General features: G+C 34.2%; 2 protein-coding genes across 8 annotated transcripts in view; one reads left to right on the top strand and one right to left on the bottom strand.

The window, feature by feature from the left end:
• USP54 (ubiquitin specific peptidase 54) overlaps positions 1-16,692 on the bottom strand; it is a 106,888-nt gene extending 90,196 nt beyond the window's left edge. For 4 of the 7 annotated variants that reach the window (XM_016120916.2, XM_016120967.2, XM_036223807.1 and 1 more), the window contains exon 1: positions 16,478-16,555. The gene's annotated coding sequence lies outside the window, so the exon portion shown is untranslated. Of the gene's footprint in view, positions 1-1,298; positions 2,288-16,230; positions 16,336-16,477; positions 16,556-16,595 lie in introns of those variants that run through there. The other 3 variants (XM_016120902.2, XM_016120928.2, XM_016120908.2) reach the window with 3 other exon arrangements.
• A 12-nt stretch (positions 16,693-16,704) lies between these two features.
• The window catches only part of SEC24C (SEC24 homolog C, COPII coat complex component), a 50,252-nt gene continuing 46,688 nt past the window's right edge, over positions 16,705-20,268 (top strand). The window contains exon 1 of the mRNA XM_016121062.2: positions 16,705-16,723. The gene's annotated coding sequence lies outside the window, so the exon portion shown is untranslated. The remainder of the gene's footprint in view (positions 16,724-20,268) is intronic.

Below are 20,268 nucleotides of genomic sequence, written 5' to 3'. Positions count from 1 at the left end.
GCAACCATACTAACTTTTTTAATATTCCATATCATCTGTTCGATCACTTATAATTGAATTTTCCCAGGAATTAACATCCATTGTACAGGTCTATAGTTTTCTAACTACTTTCCTCATTTTTTATATCAAAACATTCATCTCTCTCCGGTTTTTATGATTTCTCAAAGATTAACAACAGTGGCTCTGAGATTGTTAGCCAGTTAATTCAGCATTCTGAAATCCAATTGAGCCTTAAGACATAAATTCATTGTAAAATGTTCATTCTCACCATACTGGGCTATAGGTTCTAGTTTACAACTTGCTTTATAATTTTTAGTTTGAAAACTATTGTCCTTGCTGCTAATAATAATCTCTTCAGTACTTATTTTTTGAAAGAACTTTATAATTTCTCAGATATCCTATAAATAGGTTAGATAAAATTAAAATATCATTATCACATTTTAAACTGAAGCAGAGAGAAATTATTGCCCAAGGTCAAAAAGCTAAAAGGAACCAAACTCTCCTGCAGTCTAGGGATCTTTTCATATAGCTATGTGGATCTCTAATTCAAAATTACTTAAGACTGCACATAAAATTTCTGGCTTAAAAACTGATTTTTCGATTAGTAGCTGACAAGAGGTAAGGAGGGGGTGGAGTACAAAAGAAATGGGTGTAGCTATAAAAGAGTAATATGACAAATCCTGTAGTAATGTAAATTTTCTGTACCTTCACTGTATCAATATCAATATCCTGGTTGTGCTGTTGCACTATAATTTTGAAAGATATTACCATTGGGGTAACTGGGTAAAGAGTACATCAAGATCTAACTAATTCTGTGTGAATCTAAAATTTTCCAAAAAGTTTAATAAAAATTAAATCGATATTTATTTTTAAACCAATTTCTTTTTAAAGGGGTTGATGTAAAGTGAATAGGTAAATTAAAACAAAATAAAATAGAATCACGGATAGGGCTCTGAAAGCCAGCACAGTGGACTTTAGTGGATAAGTTCCATCAACTACAGCTCACAAAAAGCCATAAAGATCCTTGGAAATTAAAAAAGAGCCCCCAGGATCCTTATTTCCCAAAGCAGCAAAATCAAACAAGACAGTATAGGAAACAATTAAGTTACCTCGAAATGAATCACTAGAATAAAGTTAGAACCACCAAAGCTTTCCTCAACCCACCAGACACTTCACTGCAATCCTCAACTTAGAGAAAGACTGAATGTGCATGTGTGTCACCTTCAATCTGATATTCACGGCCACACATTTCAAAAGTCCCAAGATTGCTTTTTTTTTTTTTTTTTTTTGCTACTCACAAAGTGCCTGAAGCGTCAACCATTTCCTGATTCTCCCAGCTGCAGGACTTGCAATTAGGAAAACAGTCACTCAGCGTCTAGAGCAGTTCTGGTTAGAAAGATGAGCTCATCCCTTCAGATGTGCACCTGATCCTCAGGAAGGTGCTCCTCCTCCAGCAAGCAGGTTTTTGTATGTTTAAAGTGACACCCACAACCTGTGCAACCACTTGGCCAGGGCCAGAACAAGTCCTTCCCTATACACGCCTAGTGCCATATAATCATTTCCTGCTCTGGCCACTTCACATAGCCAACTAGTTCAAGGTGGAAGTGGCTGCTTGCAGCAGCAGCTGCTACTCCTCCTATTATAACCTCACTAAAAAAGAATTTCAGCTATAATGGAGATCAGGTCCTTCACCACTACCCTATGAACATCACACTGTTTCAACAGGTCTTTGCCCAGAGTGAGAACCTACCAATCACCCTTTTTTAGAATTTACAACTCATTTTCCAGAACCAGGAATGCAATGCTTCTATATCTCTCATTCCGTCTGTCTACGAGTCTCAACCCAGGCAGCTAAATGCGCTATATATAATTAGAGCTACATGCTCCAAGTTTGCCCCTCAGTTTCACTGTTAGTTATTATGTACAACTATCTCTGAAAGCGTACTGAATTGGGCTTTGAACTAAAAATAAAATAAAATAAAATCTAACGAAGAACCCTTCCCACCTTAGCCTTCCATAGGACCTCTGCAGTATTTTTTACTTCTGCCATGGTAAGCTTCTAATATACTAACAGGCTGACTAAAGAGTATAAACTAGTCAGAGAAATAGCAAATTCATTAGTGATTACCTTTGAGAGATGGTAAGGGACCTATAATTAAGAAAGGGAAACCCAGGGGTTTTCAATTAATTTAATAATGTTTAATTTCTTAATTCCACTTGGATAGTAGATACAAGGAAGCTTACTGCATTTGTCTTTTTAAATGTCTTAATAAATAAAAATTTAAAAACAAAAAGGAGAACTTCTGTACATCAAAGGACACAATCAACAGAGTGAAATGGCAACCCACAGAATGGGAGAAAATATTTGTAAACCATTTATCTGATAAGGAGTTAATATCCAGAATATATAGAGAACTTCAAATTAATACCAACCAATTAAAAAGTGCACAAAGGACTTGAATAGATTTTTCTCCAAAAAAGATATACAAATGGCCAATAAACACATGAAAAGATGCTCAATATCACCAGTCATTAGGGAAATGCAAATCAAAACAATGAGATACTATCTTACACCCACTAGAATGGCTACTGTCAAAAAATAAATAAACGACAGCTGTTGATGAAGATATGGAGAAATTGGAACCCTTGTTCACTGCTGGTGGATATGTAAAATGGTGCACTCACTATGGAAAATGGTATGGTGAGTTGTCAAAAAATTGAAAATATGATCCAGTAATTGCACTTCTCAACAGGGTCTCCAAGAGATCATTATATACCCATGTTCATAGCAGCATTATTCAAAATAGCCAAAAGATGGAGGCAACCTAAATGAACAGATAAGCAAAATGTGGTATATACATAAGTGTAATATTATTTAGCTTTAACAAGGAAGGAAATTCTGACACATGCTACAACATGGATGAACCTTGAGGACATTATGTTAAGTGAAACAAGCCATGCACAAAAGGACATTCTATGATTCCATTTATAATAGGTACCTAGAACAGTCAAGTTCAGAGACAGACAGTAGAAGGGTGGTTGCCAGGCACTGGAGGAGAGAAGAATGGGGAATTCTTTAATGGGTATAGAGTTTCAGTTTTGCAAGATGAAAAGTTCTGGAGATTGGTTGTACTACAATGTGAATGTATTATTACTACTGAACTGTACATTAAAAAAATAATTAAGGTGGTAAAATTTATGTTATGTATATTAACACAATTTAAAAAACACAAAGAACTAATCAAAACAGGTCTTAGACTAATCAATAAATATAAGATATTAAGTGAAAAAAACTAAATACAAATTCAGTCTGCTGCTTTTATTCTCCTTCAAAAATTGATTTAAACTTTCTTAATAATATTTGTTGGGGAAAAAACTGATATATCATAGGCAATAGACAAATTCATTAGTCTCCCAGATCAATTTCATACAACTGAAGAACCTAATATATTGGGGGCAGCTAATGTACTCCTAGAGAAGTATAAAGTAAATACCATCACTAAAGTTTCCTGGGGAAAAAAAAGACTTAGCCTAAAGAACAGTCCCCAAATATTAAGGATGGTAGCTTAGAAATAAAAGTTAGTATTTGTCATGCTTTACGAAATCTGAAATGTGCATTAAACTGTATTTGTCTCATTCCTGAGACTTATTCAGAAAGGGTGGATATGAGAAAACTATAATTAAAAAACAAAGAAATAATCTTTCAGAGGAAGAAATGTGCTTCATTGGGTTGTAAGGATTAAATGGATTATTTCATGCAAAGCGTTATGCACAGAGGTTGGCACATAGTATTGTTCAACAAGTTATTCAAACTTTCTCCATTTATTCATGTCCCTAATTTTCCCCTTAAATCAATATAATCAAAATTAGTTTGCCTGTTTTTAACACAAATATAAACAATGCCTGAAATAACTTTATACATTTCACAAAGTAATTTTACAATCACTGTCATTTCATACTTAAAACAGTTCAATGAAAGAAAAATAAAACTAAAATTTGAATGCCTACTACATGATAGCTACTCTGTTAAGAATTAACATATATTATTTCACTTAATTTTTTCAGGTAGGATATTATTATCATAATTTCACAGATAAGGAAAATATTTAGAAATTGGCTCAACTTCCCATAGAAGTATTAAACTGAAGGGCTGAGATTTGAATTCTGTCTCCAAAGCTCATAATATTCCTATAACTAAAACTATCTTAAGCCCTGTGAGAGATAACTTCTCATTCTCTTGTTCAATTATTTATTCAATGACTCTTTCATTCAAACAATTTGATGGTGCCAGGCACACTGCATTAAATTAGTGATACAAAGAGGAATAAAATAGCCTCTACCCTCATAGCCTAGAAGGAATTAAGTATCTTTGAGGAGAAGGGGAGATGGATGAACATGAATCAACCACAATACAATTGAATTAGATCTCAATAATAGTAGAATAAGCAGAATGCTGTTGAAACATGCAGGGTAAATATTAGCTTCAAGGAATCCGAAAAAGTATTGCAGAAGAATTACAATTTCAGCCGAAATTTTTTAAATATGTGGTTACTTGATAAAAAGCATCTACGCAAAAAACTACAACATCACACTTAATGGTGAAATACTAAATGCCTTCCCCCACAGGCTGGGAACAAAGCAAGGATGTCTACTCTCACTACTCTTATTCAAAACAGTATTGGAAGTTCTAGGTACCGTCCTAGGAAAGAAAGAGAAATAAAAGGCATATAGTTTGGAAAGAGAGAAATCGAACTATTTGCAAATTACATGATTGTCTACATAGAAAATCCCAAGGAATCTACAAAAAAAAAAAAAAATCCTCCTAGAAATAACAAGGTCACAGGATATAAAATCAACACACAAAAATCAATCACATTTCTATGTACCAACGATAAACATTCAGAAACCAAAATTTAAAACATTACCATTTACAATCACTCCAGAGAAAATTAAATACTTAAATATACAATTATCAAAACATGTATAGGGTCTGTATACTGAAAATTATAAAATTCTGATGAAAGAGATCAAAGAAGACCTAAGTAAACAAAGAGATTTATTTGTTCATGGACAGGAAGAGTCAACATGATAAAAATGTCAATTCTCCATAGATTGATCTATAGATTTAATGCAATTCCTACCCAAAGACCAGCAAGGCTTTTTGTAGACATAGACAAGCTGATTCTAAAACTTATATGGACAGCTTACAAACTCTAGAACCACTAAAACAACGATGACAAAGAAGTGAGAAGAATTACTCTACCTCATATTAAAGCTTACTACATAGCTACAGTAATCAAAACAGCATGATATTAGTGCAAGGACTGACACGTTAATTAGTGGAACAAAATAGAGAACCAAAAATTAGTCCCACATAAACATTCTTAACTGATTTCTAACAAAAGTGCAAAAGCAATTTAATGAGGAAAGAAAAAGTACTCGAGCATTTGGACATTCAGAGGCAAAAAAATGACTCAACCCAAACTTTACATATCATATAAAAATTAAATCAAAATGATCATAGACTTAAATGTAAAATATAAAACCACAAAATTTTGGGGAAAAAAAATACAAGAAAATCTTAGAATTGACACCAAAAGCATGATTCATAAAAACTGATCAAATGGACCTTATCAAAATTAAAAACTTTTATTTTATAAAAGCCAAGGGAAAGAGTTAAAAGGCAAGCTACAGACTGAGAAAAAAATATTTGCAAAGCACATATTCAACAAAGGACTAGTATCTATAATATATAAAGCTCACTCAAAACTCAACAGTAAAAACCCAAACAATCAAATTGGAAAATGAGTACAGGACATGAACAGACCTTTCACCAAAAAAGATAAACAAATGGCAAGTAAGCACATGAAAAGATGTTCAACATTATCGGCCATTAAGAAAATGCAAATCAAAACCACAATGCAGTATCACCATATATGGCTATAAGATCAACATGGAATAACTAAAATTGAAAATAAGGACAATGCCAAATGAGGGTGAGAGCGCAAAGAAACTAGATCACTGATACACTGCTGATGAGAATATAAAATTTACTGTCACTGTGGAAAATAGTTTGACAGTTTCTTAAACTAAACATGCAACTATCATACAATTTAGTAATTACACTTCTAGCATGTAGCCCAGAAAAATGAAAGTATATATTCACACAAAATTAGTACATGAATATTCATAACAGTTTTATTTGTAATGGCCAAAAACTGAAATCAGCCCAGATGTCCTTCAACAGGTGAATGTTTAAGCAAATGGTGCTATATCCATATCATAGAATAGTACTAAGCAATAAAAAGGAACAAATTATTGATATAAGCAACGACTGGAAAGACTCTCCAGGAAATTATGCCGAATGAAAAAAGGCAACCCCAAAATGTGCAACCCCAAAATGTTACATACTGTATAATTTCATTTACATGACATTTTTGAAGAGAGAAAATTTTAGAGGAGGACAGATAACTGGTTGCCAAGGATGGGAGTGTCTATGGAGCAACACTAGAAATTCCTGTTGGTTTTAGAACTGTTCAGTATATTGACTGTGTAGGTTCATGTATCCATTACAATACACAGGCACACACACTGAGAATAAGTAAAACTGGGGAAATATGAATAAGATCAGTGGTATATATCAATGTCAATATCCTGGTTGTAATATTATATTGTAGTTTTACGAAATGTTACCATTTTGGGAAACTGGGCAATATGTACTATGGATCTCTGTGTAGTTTCTTATAATTGCATGTGAACCTACAATTATCTCAACAAAAATTTTAATTAAAAAAAATGTGGATACAAGTAACCTGCCTATAATCACACAAAGACTTAGAGGACATTCAAACCTGGTCCTGACATTTAGCTCTGTGCCTTCACCCAGAAAAATAGTTACAAGTAACTTTTGAAAACACGGAACAAAAAAAGTAGGTACTAACACTAGGAAAAAACAAAATTTAAGAAAGGAAATATATTACTACGTGGCTTAGCTATGAACAAAATTTACAAAATCATAATAATGCAAACAATGAAATACTGACGTATTAGTTTTCTAGTGATGCTGTAACAAACTACCCCAAATTTAGTGGCTTAAAACAACCCAAATCTTTTATCTTAAACCTGTAGAAGTTCAATATGCTTTCACTGGGCTAAAATCATGGTGGTGGTAAGGCTGCATTCCCTTCTGGAAGTACTAGGGGAGAGTGTTTACTTTCCTTTCTCAGATTCTGAAGGTATGCCTCCAATCATGGTACTTTTTCTTACATATTCAAATCCAGCAACAGAGAATGAATCCTTCTCTTATAGCATCTATTTTGCTTCTTTCTTCCATTTTTAACATCTCTTTAATTACACTGAACTCATCTGAGTAATACAGGATAATTTCCCTATTTTAAAATCAGCTGATTAGCAACCTTAATTCCATATGCAACTTTAATTTCCTTTTACCATGTAAGGGAATATATTCACATGTCCTGAGAATTAGACATACGGGGGTGGGGGCACACATTATTCTGCTTACCATAACTGATTTAACCAAAAATTGTATTATACATACATTGGGAGAGAAAGTATGCACGTATGTATGGGAAGAGGGAGGAAGTAGAAGAAACATCAGTTTAAGCATGTAATTTGGAAATTTATATGAAGGCAAACACCCTCCCAAAAAAAGCCAACATTTTAAAGTGTTCCAAAGATAATCGGGGGAGGAGAGAGGGTTACTTCATAAATTATAAAAATGTCTAACTACAAATGCTGTACACCTAAAACTAACATAAAATAATAATGAATGTCAACTGTGATTGAAAAAAAAATTTTAAAGAAAAAAATAAAAGTGCTATGAAGAACAAGAATCACGGGTACATAAGGAAGAGCAGGGCAAAAGAAAGATGTTTTTCTTTATAAGCCTTAAAATACTATTTCACTTTTAAACACTGTACATACATTAGTATGACTTCTTTTTCAATGGCTTCTACTGTGCATGGCTTTATCTCAGGTTGACACAAACAAATCAGTTGTATAAAATTAGTAAATGCTTCGGGCACTGCTCAGAAAAAGCTGAGCAAAGCACTTTGAGAAAACTAGGAAAAATACAATTTGAACCAATAGCTATAGAATTTGTCCTGACTAGGGATACTTATGTCTTTTAGCACTAAGAAACATAGTTGGAAAGCTTCCTAACTAGTTTCCTAGAAAATATCTGTGACCTCGTTAGGAAGGAGACTACTTCTAATACGTAAGAACTAGAGTCTGAACAAGATTAGTACCTTAGGTTCAACCAGTTGGTTCATCTTGATCAATGCCACCACAAATAGATTTTGTTCAGTTTATCAGTTCCAGGTAAAAAATGGCATGGGCAAAGTGAGGATAACAAGAAAACTTTTGACTTGTTTGTGTAATAGAAAGTAGACTGGATGAGAGGATGAGATACTGGGAACCCAACTAGAAATAAGCTAGAATCACAGGTCTTTGATATTTAATAGAAGATCACTAAACACTGTTGAATAGGAAAGTGACAAAGAACAGTATAATTTTTTTACTCAGTTTTCAAAAGTGGCTGGTATTCAGTGAAGATGAAAATTACGATCAGAGCCACCCCACAGCAAGGACTGTGGTGGGACACTTGAGGTTCCCAGGCACAAAATTTAAGAAGGCACTCAATCTCAGAGTTTATCAAGTGACCCTGCATTTGCACAACCTGGAGAACAAATAAGTGCCCCTTGAAATTTTGTACTTGCACAACCCTTAGTATACTAATTTTGTGGGTTAAGCACTTCATTTGCCTCATCCAAAAGTGGAAACAACACCAATGTCTACCAACTGATGAATGGATAAATAAAATGTGCTATAATCATACAGTGTAATTAAAAGTATTATTAAAAGTGTAAGGAGGAAGTAGAAGAGATGCTATATAAGGAAGGGGACCAAAAGTTTTGCCTTTTGGAATATTGATTTTAAGCTCACCATTAAAAAAACAAAAGGCTCAGGAAGAATCATTCAACTTCCCCCCTTTTCTGCCCGAAAGATTCAGATAGAAAAATCTGCTTCAGGAAAGAAATCTTAGGATGTTTGCCTTGGCCTAATTTGAATTAGGAATAGTAAATAGGAGGGCTTTAGGCAGGGGCCCATTTGCTAGATACCCCATGTCTCATTGTTTCTCAGCCTAGCAAAAATTTACCTGCTGATGCCACTGATCTTCCTCAATTACCTGTAAATGGCCCATTCTCATTTTTGAAATCTAAGACACCATTCCTTCCCTTTTCTCCTTTGTCTAAAAGGTCATATAATTCCAGTTTTGCCTCACTATACTTGGAATTTTCATACTTATGTGAATTCCCCATATCCATATATTAGAATTTGATTTTCTTCTGTTACTCTGTCTCTGTTAATTTGATTAACTAGCCCAGCTAGAAGATCTTAGAAGATGAAAGGAAAAGTATTACGTATTTCTTAGATCCCACACTAGGTTCTTGGTTCAGAATTCTAACCCAATCTGACTGGATCTATGTTACTGACAAGCAACAACTGAAGAATTCAGACTTGGTTTAAAGAATTCTAACACTTTAAGTTATAGCATGCCTTCTCTATCACCAAATATCTGCACCGCATAATGGAATTTTACAGCAACATCAATTTTGAGTAGTAAATAACACTATTTTATGGTATAAACCATAGTGTGAGCACCCTATTTTAGAGGAGGATATAGACTTAATGAGCTGACGATCACAATGCTAATAAATGACAACTAAAATGGAACTCAAGTTTTGTTTGATCCCAATGCCCATGTTCTTTCTACTATGCTAACCTCCTTCTCGATGCTAAACTCAGGAATGTCCACATGCTAGGGTTTCCCTTCAGAAAACAGCTGTGCGAGGACTTTGCTCTTAAAGAATTATTTCCCCCCCAAGAATAACAATAATCTGAAAAACCAGTTCTTCTACATATATGATTAAACATCATATAAAATTATTATTTATATATTCTAGTGTGGATTTTCAATCTGATCAGTTTTATTCAGCTATCTTCTCCCCGACTTTAAATTCAACTCCTTTAACTCAGATGGCATATCACTATAAATAACATTAAATGAGTTTATGAATTTTATAATCAAATCTCATTTGTACCCAGAAGTGGTATTTTTTCCTTTCATTTAATTCATAGTTTTATTCACCAGACTTAGTTTTAAAGAATTCTAACATTCTTAGAATTTTCCCAGTGTCATTGCAATAGCCCATTCTAGTGTTTTACCCACTGATGGTCAAGAGACATCCTATAAAAACAAACAGCAAACTAAAGAACATTGCAAGCTATATAATAAAGGATTAACATTTTTATTATAGCTTTAAAACATGTCAAAATAAGAAAACAAAATGAAAATTGGCAAAGACACTAATAGCTAGAAAATATGATCATCTTGAAAATCTAAAATAATCAAATGAAAATCATTATATTTAATAAAAGAATTTGTAAGGTAATCCAACTCAAGATCAACAGAGAAGACTCAAGAATTGTCCTTCCTATATGCCAGCAATAACCAAATTTTGAAATGCCATGAGGTAAAAGATTCCCAACTGCCATAACTTTAAATAACTATAAAATACCTAGAAATTTAACATGTACAAGACCAATATGAAAAGAACTATAAACTTTTCTGAAGGATTTTTTTAACTTAAATAAAGAAAATATCCTGTTTCTAAATGGGAAGTTTCAACATTATAAAGATGTTAATACGCTCATATAGTAAGTACTCTACCTACTGATTGCGATCAATCCCAATTACAATCCCAAAAGAATTTTTGTTTTTAATGAAACCTGAAAGACTGTTTCTGAAAGAAAAAATTATTTTCTTACATATGTTCTAAAACTGAGGAAAACATGACCTCCAAACATACAATAATTAAAATTAGGTGGTATTGGTCCAGAAATAAACAAATAGATAAGCTGAAAAGAATAGAGTTAGAAACAAACACACATACATAGGTACATATGGTATTTAGAGCATGACAAAGATAGGATTTTATATCAGTAAAGAGATACAATATTCAATAAATAGAGTTGGGTCAATTGCATATTTTTGAAGGAAAAAAGTACCTCATAAAACACAAAAATAAATTCCAAATTGATTAAAGAACTGTTTTTAAGCTGTAAAGTGTTAAAATAAAACAATATTTTTATAATTTGGGGATAGAGAAAGCCTTCTTAAGCAAGCCTCAAAATACGGAAGCCATTAAAAAAAGATATGACTACAGGAAATATAAAAATTTCAGCACGTAAAAAGACACTACAGATAATGCAATACACTGGAAAAATAATGTGCAATATATATATACGAAGTGTAAAATTGTACCCACATATATATAAAAAGTTCTTGTTAATCAGTAGGTAAAAGAACACAACCTAGTTTAAAGAGACAAACAAGAGACTAACCAGTTTCACAGAAAGAAATGTAAACAGCCAATAAAGAACTAAAAGGATGCTCAAACTCATAAGTAATCTGGAAAGGGGGGATGGGTGAAAAGGGAAAGGGATTAAGTAGCACAATTTACCAGTTATAAAAACAGTCATGAGGATATAAGTATAGCATAGGGAGTATAATCAATAATATTATAATAACTATATATGGTATCAGATGTGTACTAGACTTATTAGGATGCACTTCATAAGTTATATAAATGTCTAATCACTATATTGTACATCTGAAACTAATATAATATTGTATGTCAACTGTAATTGAAATTTTTAAATGATTTTTTTAAAAATGAGTAGTCTAGAAACTAAAAATTAAAACAATATTTCTGCCCAGTATATTGGTAAAAATGTACAAGATCGATTATGTCAAGTGTTAGCGAGTATGTAAAGATACAGGCACTTTCATAAACTGCTGGTGGAATGCAGAATGGTACAGACTGAAGAGCAGATTGGCAGTATCTTTCAAAACTGAAAACATGCATACCTTTTAAGAAACAATGTTAAGCGCCTGCACTCAGAGATATTCTAGAACATGTGAACATGAGATAATAAAGATGTTCATTTTAGTGTTGTTGCAAAAATCTGAGACAATTTAAATGGCCATGATAAAGGAACACTTAAGTAAATTACAGTAATTCAAATTGAAATACAATCAGCTATTAAAAAGTGTATACTGACAGGATAAGACCTCTCTCAAAGGCATACTAAGTTAAAAAAAAAAAAAGCTATCAAAAAAATATATTATCATTCGATTGATTTTAAAAAGCTATAAAAAGATATATAAATTAGAAATGCATAGGAAAGGACTGGAGGAAAAACTACCAAACAGGACATTTCTGGAAGGGTAACCTATACTTCTCAGCCTCTCACTATATAAAATATTATTTTTTTGATAGACTGCATTCTTTTTTCTCTTTAAATTATTTTAAGTATACAATTTAAATATTTATAAAAATAATTCAAGGATATTTTAAAAGACAAAACAGGGAAGTCAAGAAAGTAAAATAATAAATATAGGAAAACTTTCGACTTCACAGGCAATTAAAGAAATGGAAATTTAAAATGAGATAATATATTTTACATATTGTGTAAATTGTTTTTGGTTTCTTCAATGTCTATTTACTGTTACTAATATAAGTGCTGGGAAATTAATACTTTTTCCCACTCATCCCTGGAGGAGTGTAAATGGATAGAACCTTTCCAGAGGGTATGTGTATTAAAGTAGAAGAAAAGGTATTCAGGCTCTCCTGAGGGTTAAGAGTTAAAGAATGCTTTAAAAGTATCAGTCTCCTCACACATCACCAACTGCTCTTTCAGTTTTCAACCTGTCTGGAGAAGTTCCATTCTCAGCCTTCAAGACTCTACATCTCATTTCATTTATTGGCTCTCACCTTTCTTGGAAAAATGTCTGAATGCTTCAAAACAATTCACATTAAAAAACAAACAAACAAACAACAAAAAAAAACCCATAAGCAAGGGAAAAACAAAACAAAACACAAGCACCCAGCCCATTTAGTTAAAAGGCATTATAAAATATAAGCATCTCATTCATTCCCACGTGCTATTCCAGCTAAAATCTATACAGATGAGGGACAGCTGCAGAAAAGTCAATTCAATTAAAAAACAAAAACCAAAAAAACATCTGGACTCACCTTCAAATCTGCATGTATTTCTTAAGAATATTGTGTATTACAAAATAGCTGTACAACTATACTTTTTAAAGATGTATCACCATTTATTAAAATGGGCCAGCAATGAAGCTGGACACAGAAAAATGAAACAGTGATATAACAAACCAAATGTAGGCAGCATCTGAATAAATTATCTAAATGTATGTATTATCCTAAGTAGGACAGTATAAGAGAAACAAATAATTAGTTTGTACTATGTCATCTATTAATAGCCTCCTGACGTCACTGGTTTCCTAAAATCAGCTAAAAGCATCTAAAACTCTCAATTATATTTAATGTATAACAATTATTAAATATAATTTGACAACGTGTAGAAGGAATACTTAATTGGAAATCAAGATACCCAGGACATCATAGCTGTGTGTTGGGCAAGTCATTTAAAAGTTCTCTAGGCTTTAGTTAGCTGCCTCAGTTTAAAATGAATGGATTAGACTGGTTGACTTCTAAGCATTCAACTCAGTCCAGAACTAAGTATCAACACTTCACCAATAGTATTTCTCATTCTCAGATTTTTAAAGAAATCGTATACTAAGATATAATATTTGCATTTCAACCAGAAAATCAGGTTTTGAAGTTTAAAATAAGAGCTTTAAAAATCTGAAAGCAAATACATGTGATATTTATATATACATTTTTCTCAATATAAAAAATTGCAATATAAAAAAGTTTAACTTAATCCTTTAAAGTATAATAACACCTGCCATATATATATGAATATAGCTAACGATTTCCACTGTTAAAATGATTACTTTCTGGAAGCTTACAAATGTCAACGATTGCTTGTTAAACTATTTTCTCAAGCATAGCTCCCTATACAATTATACACGACACAAATATGGTAATTCATTCAATTCTCTGTACATCAATATAAACTTCATATTTAGCATCATGCTAATATTCAAATTCATTCACCATATGTAGCATAATTATTTGAGAGAGGAAAATCTATAAATAAAGGACACAGAGATTGAAGTCTGGTCTTTTGGCTAATTCCACCTTCTATCTCTGCCCTCCTACCCACATCGCAAGGCTCCCTCCCTGAAAAAAAAAAAGAAAAAGAAAAAATAATCTTGCTTAGGTTTTCCCAATCACACATATTTCTAGCTCCAATTTCTCCAGAATTTGCCATTTCCTAGCTCTGTGATCATTGGCAATTTCCTTAATTTTTTAATCTTCAGTTTTCTTTAACAGTGAAGTATTAGTACCAGCTAAAGAGTAGAGTGCTGTGAAGATAAAATGAGATAATGTATCTGGCACATTAATAATCACTCAACAAATTTTAGCTATTATGTTTAATGTTATTATTATTGACTTAGGAATGTTTAGTGATATTTATTTTGAGTACTAAAAAAGACTATTAAATTATGAACCGACCCATGAATTTTCTCAAGCTTCCATTCTAACTTCTCTCTTCTGAAAAATGTAATGTTTTACTGATGCTATGTATAGTTTAGAATTTGCTTAATATTTTGATATTTTTAATTATTATTATTATTTTTTAGTTTTGTCAACTACTATGTAAACTCCTCAGGGCCAGAACCTTGTTTCATAAGCCTATGTTCATATATTGTTCTTATTACACTGTAATTATTTGTTTCTCTATTTCTCTCCCTTCCTAGGCTCTAAGCAATTCCAAGGCAGGGAGCAAGACTTGTATTTGTATCCTGAAGGCTTAGTAATCAGACACAAAATAGGTCTCAATAAATGTTTGTTAACTGGATAAATGAATGAATGAATCTTTTCCCCCCTGCAATGCCTTACATACATAATAGGAATTCAGTAAAGCTCCTTAATGGATTCATGCAGAAATCTTTTGGACTCAACCACATGAAGCTTTATCTTGCCTCAGAAAATCACCTTACTTTAAAGCTTAGCTACTGACATTACAATCAAAAGTTTTAGTCTAACACATGTTAAATAAATAGGTTCAATGATTAACTACATCAATGCCAGCTCTAGAAGGACTTAAAAGCCATTATTCTAATTAATGAATTTGTGAACCTTAACATGGAAAAATCCAGTTACATAATCAAGAGAGGTTATCTCTTGCAAATTTATACCTACAGAAGTGAGAAAAAATTATCAGAAAGCTGCATCTGTAGATTAAAGTGGATAAATTATTTTACTCTCAATTAAAGCCATTGTTTTCACTAAAATAAGACTTAAGGAGCAAAGTAGGCCAAATCTCTCTCCAGAAAACAGTTATTGAGACTCAAACTAAATGCTTTGCCTTCTCCGTGATTTTAACTCCTGGGAGACTGACTCATTTTATTTCCAGATTGACAAAATTCAAAACTTGTTCAGTCTCCTAAAATAAAACCTCATCCATTTCTTAAAAAGCAAATAACCTGAAAAGGCACACCCTGGGAACACTAGGTTTTATATTCAAGCAACTAAAACAATCCCTAGTGTTTAGCCTGCTGCAATAAAAACACTTTTCTTAGTCTTCAAGTTACAGTCGTAGATTTAAGTGTCGTACTGCACATTCTTTCACTGTATCATCTAAACTGATTTTACACTGCGTATATAATTTCATAAATAACACCGTAAAGTAATTCTACACTTGAATTTGTCTAGACAGAAATGTGATCTTAGCACACACCCCCTTCTTCCAACTCAATACGCTCCAGAGGAAGCACATCTGCGTTTCTGTTTTTGTTTTTTCAAAAATTTCTCTCCAGCTCCCACCCCACACTTAGTTTCAGAGCAGCAATCATTCATTATCCCACTCACAGTCTCTCCACCAAAAGAATCTTCCCAACTAATACTAGCTCACCAGGAACCTCCTTTCACATCTCAAGAGCCCGTGGGGGATTTCTTTGGAAGGGACGGGGATGGAGGGTGAGGTGAAGGTCCGGGACGCCACCATTCCCGCCAAGCCATTTAGGACCCAAATTCTGGAGCGTCAGGTCCCGGACCAGCCTTAGGCGGACCCTCTGGAGCTGCGAAGGTCTCTCTCTCACATACACACGCGCGCGCGCGCGCACACACACACACACACACACACACACCCCTATTCCCCCGGTGCAACGCAAACCGGGCCCAACCTCTGTGCTCTCGTTCAACACACCTCCTTCTAGCGGTACCCCATTTCTTCCCACTTATTTCTCGATGTAGTCTGGTCTCTTTATTCAGTCCTGAGTCCCGGTTACCCTCTTGCTCCCACCACACACAAGCTTCCATGCTCCGGCCCCTGCCCCTTGAACCCTGCTACACCCGCTTCCACCCCCTGGACCTTCCAGCAGCTCCAGCCCTCCCCGTATGCCCTAGTGCAGACCGGCGCCCTATTTCTATACCCCCTAGACCCAGGTCCTTACCCACACGTCACACTCAAACCCATTGCTCCCGTGACCCAACCTTCCCCGCCCCTCCCTAGGCGCAACCCCCTGCACCCCTTTACCTCCAGCCCCGCCCCTCTGAGGATGTCGCACTCACCACACTTGCCGCCGCATCCTTAACCGCCGCGGCTGCTATAGCTACAGGGAGCCAAGGCAACCAGCTCTCGCGACACTTTCCTCGGCTACAGCGAGAACAGCTGAGAAGAACTTCTCGCAAGAAAGCAAGTGAGTCAGGCGCCAGGAAGATCTGAATATCTCGCGATAGTGTTGTGTAAGATGGCGGCAGCAAGGCGTTGCAGGGGTGGCCTGGAAAGGTCTAGAGGTGGTCGAGGGCGAGGAAGAATTTTGAGATGGCGGGAGAGTCGGAAAACTATTACAGGCAGTAGGTACAGTCTGGACTGGGGGATAATAGTATAGGGAATGTACACTGGAATAAGTAGAGACGGGGCCTTCTCTTTTCCCAAGTGACGCAAACTTGGTGTCGCCTTTAGCTGAAGTTCCATTTTCCTGGCATTTTCTTTCTGCATGCTGAGTAGAGATGGAGCGAGCAAATCATAAATTGACCTTCTCGTCTCTTCAGGAAGTTTTCATCCGTTTTTTTTCCCTACAGTGGTTTGCAAATAGTATTTGGCTCCACAGAAATGTATATGGTTATCCACTGGTACCACACCCCCATCAGTTTATCCCGACCAAAATAGGAAAAGTTTTTTTTTAATCGAACATAAGCACAGGTGTTCGGATGTGGAAGGGGACTGCATTGGTGTGTGGTTTGAACTTTTCACTTGTTACCTGTTTTTCTGGACACATCCTTACTTGGTGACTCAGCATTTGGTTATAGGGCTTTCTGCTTTCAAAAAACTGTAAATGCAGACGCAGTGAGTAGCATCTGGAACAAAAGATGGACTTAACTTAGTCAACAAGGAGGAGTAAAATAGAGGGAAACAAGAAAATAAAAATAAGAAATGAAGACTTCATTTTCTTCTCTCAAAGCCCCTGAATAGCTCTCATAGTCTAAACCAGTGCTGTCCAGTAGAAATATATTGCAAGCCACACATGCATCTTAAAATTTTTAGTAGCCACATTTTTTAAAGTAAGAAATATGAAATTTTAGTAATTTTAACCCAACATATTCAAAATACCTTTTCAACATATATTCAATATTGTGATTTTTTTTTATTTTTTAATTAGACGTAACAGTCAATATTATATTAGTTTCCGGTGTATAGCATAGTGGTTAGACATTTATATAATTTATGAAGTGACTTCCCCCATAAGTCTAGTACTTCTTGGCATTATATATAGTTATAATATTATTCACTATATTCCCTATGCTGTACTTTACATCCCCATGACTATTTTGTAATTATTTCTTAATCTCTTCACCTTTTTCACCCAATCCCCGAACACCTCTCCCATCTAGCAACCATCAGTTTGTTTATTTTGTTCCTTAGATTCCACATGTAAGTAAAGTCATATGGAATTTGTCTTTGTCTTATTTAACTTAGCATAATATCCTCTATGTCCATCTATGTTGAAAATGGTAATATTTCATTTTTAATGGCTGAGTAATATTCCATTGTATATATCTTCTTTATTTAATTGTCTATTGATGGGCACTTAGGTTCCTTCCATATCTTGGCTATTGTAAATAGTGCCACAGCAAGCACAGAGGTGCATGTATCTTTTCAAAGTCATGTTTTTGTTTCCTTTGGATAAATACCCAGAAGTGTAATTGCTGGGTAATAAGGGAGTTCTATTTTTAATTTTTTGAGGAAACTTCAAACTATTTTCCATAGTAGCTGTACTAATTAGCACAGCTAATTAGTACACAAGGGTTCTCTACATCCTCACCAATGTTTGTTTGTTGATTTATTGATGATAGCCATTCTGACAGATGTGAAGTGATATCCCATCGTGGTTTTAATTTGCATTTCTCTGATGATTAGTGATTTTGAGACTCTTTTCATATGTCTGTTGGCCATCTGAATGTCCTCTTTGGAGAAATGCCTATTTAGGTCCTTTGCCCATTTTTTAAATTGGATCGTTTGTTTTTTTGGTATTGAGTTGTATGGGTTCTCTATAAATTTTGGATACGAACTCTTTAGCAGATGTATTATCGGCAAATATCTTCTCCCACTCAGTAAGTTGTCTTTTTGTTTTGTTGATGATTTCCTTTGTTGCGCAAAAACTTTTTAATTTGATGTAGTCTCATTTGTTTATTTTTTCTTTTGGTTCCTTTGCCTGAGGAGATATATTAGGAAAAATATTACTAAGAACAATGTCAGAGTTTGTTGCCTATGTTTTCTTTTAAGAGTTTTATGGTTTGGGGTCTTATATTAAGTCTTTAATCCATTTTGAGTTTATTCTTGTATACAATATAAGAAAGTGGTCCAGTTTCACTTTTTTACATGTATCTGTCTAGTTTTCCCAACACCATTTGTTGACAAGACTGTCTTTACCCCATTGTATATTCTTGCCTCCTTCGTCATAGATTAAATGACCGTATAGGCGTGGATTTATTTCTGGGCTCTCTATTTTGTTCCATTTATCTATGTGTATGTTCTTATGCCAGTACCATGCTGTTTTGATTACTATAGACTTGTAGTATAGTTTGATATCAGGTAATATCTTAAAATTATCAATGAGCTATTTTATATTCTTTTATTCATACTGAGTCTTCGAAATCCAGTGTTTATATATAGAGAGCATTTCAATATGGACTAGGCACATTTTAAGAGCCCAATATCCACATACAACTAGTGACTATAGTACTGGACAGCAAAGATCTAGACCCTAGACTAAGGAAATGAGCTATCTGCGTGATTTTAGGGCACAGTATTATGGGCATGTGGTTTATGCATCTGCGTGATTTTAGGGCACAGTATTATGGGCATGTGGTTTATGCAAAAGAAACCCTTGAAGTTACTAACTCAAATGGCTCTAGATTCTAGGTTAGTAACAAAAAAAGATGGCCTGGTGTAAAACAATAGGTAGTAGTGGGGATTATGACCCACTGGAGAGCACAAGCTGCTATTTAAAACGGAATTTGCATGAACTCCTAGTTTAAAGCGTTCCTGGGTTTTAAAACACAATGATGGCAAACAGAAGATGTCTATGAGCAGTATAGACAGCTCTACTGTGACCGTGTGGCCCCTGTGAACTATGGTATTCAAATGTATGAAACCTTTTTAAAGGAAGATTGTTTTAACAGAAGAATAATGTCCAGGCAAAGGAATAGCAGAACTTGAGAGTATTTGACTGAACTTCTGGCTGGATCCTGTGCAAGCATGCACTTCAGTGCATTAAACCACCATTGCAACTTCTGATAATAATTTGACTTTCGAGTAGACCTTTCTATTAAGGAAATAATTTCACAACTTGCCTTTCTTGTAAATTAGTACACTTACATCATGATTTTTTGTTATATTTAAGATTCTTAAATTTTGAGCTCAAACAAATTAAGTTTCTAGGTTTTCAGAGCTGTTGACTAGCAGACTCTGGACTGACTGACTGACTGACTGACTTATTTATTTATTTATTTTACCCCAGCTATAAGAATAGGCATTTAATAATTAGTTTATCATTGACTGCAAAAACTTTGTTTTTGCACCTCTGATGCCTGACTTAGTACCTGATACATAATAGGCACTCAATAAATATTTGTTAAAGAAATATAGCCCTTAACTTTTTAAGAGGGCTTACAGACTTTTAAACATGAGAATATGATGAAAGCTATGAACCTTTATCCAGATCTTGTCTGTGCCCTACAC

This window comes from Rousettus aegyptiacus, unplaced genomic scaffold (assembly GCF_014176215.1).
Source record: "Rousettus aegyptiacus isolate mRouAeg1 unplaced genomic scaffold, mRouAeg1.p scaffold_m13_p_6, whole genome shotgun sequence".
NCBI lineage: Eukaryota > Metazoa > Chordata > Mammalia > Chiroptera > Pteropodidae > Rousettus > Rousettus aegyptiacus.
Note: the sequence above shows the minus strand (reverse complement) of the source record. Positions and strands in the feature narration are given on the sequence as shown.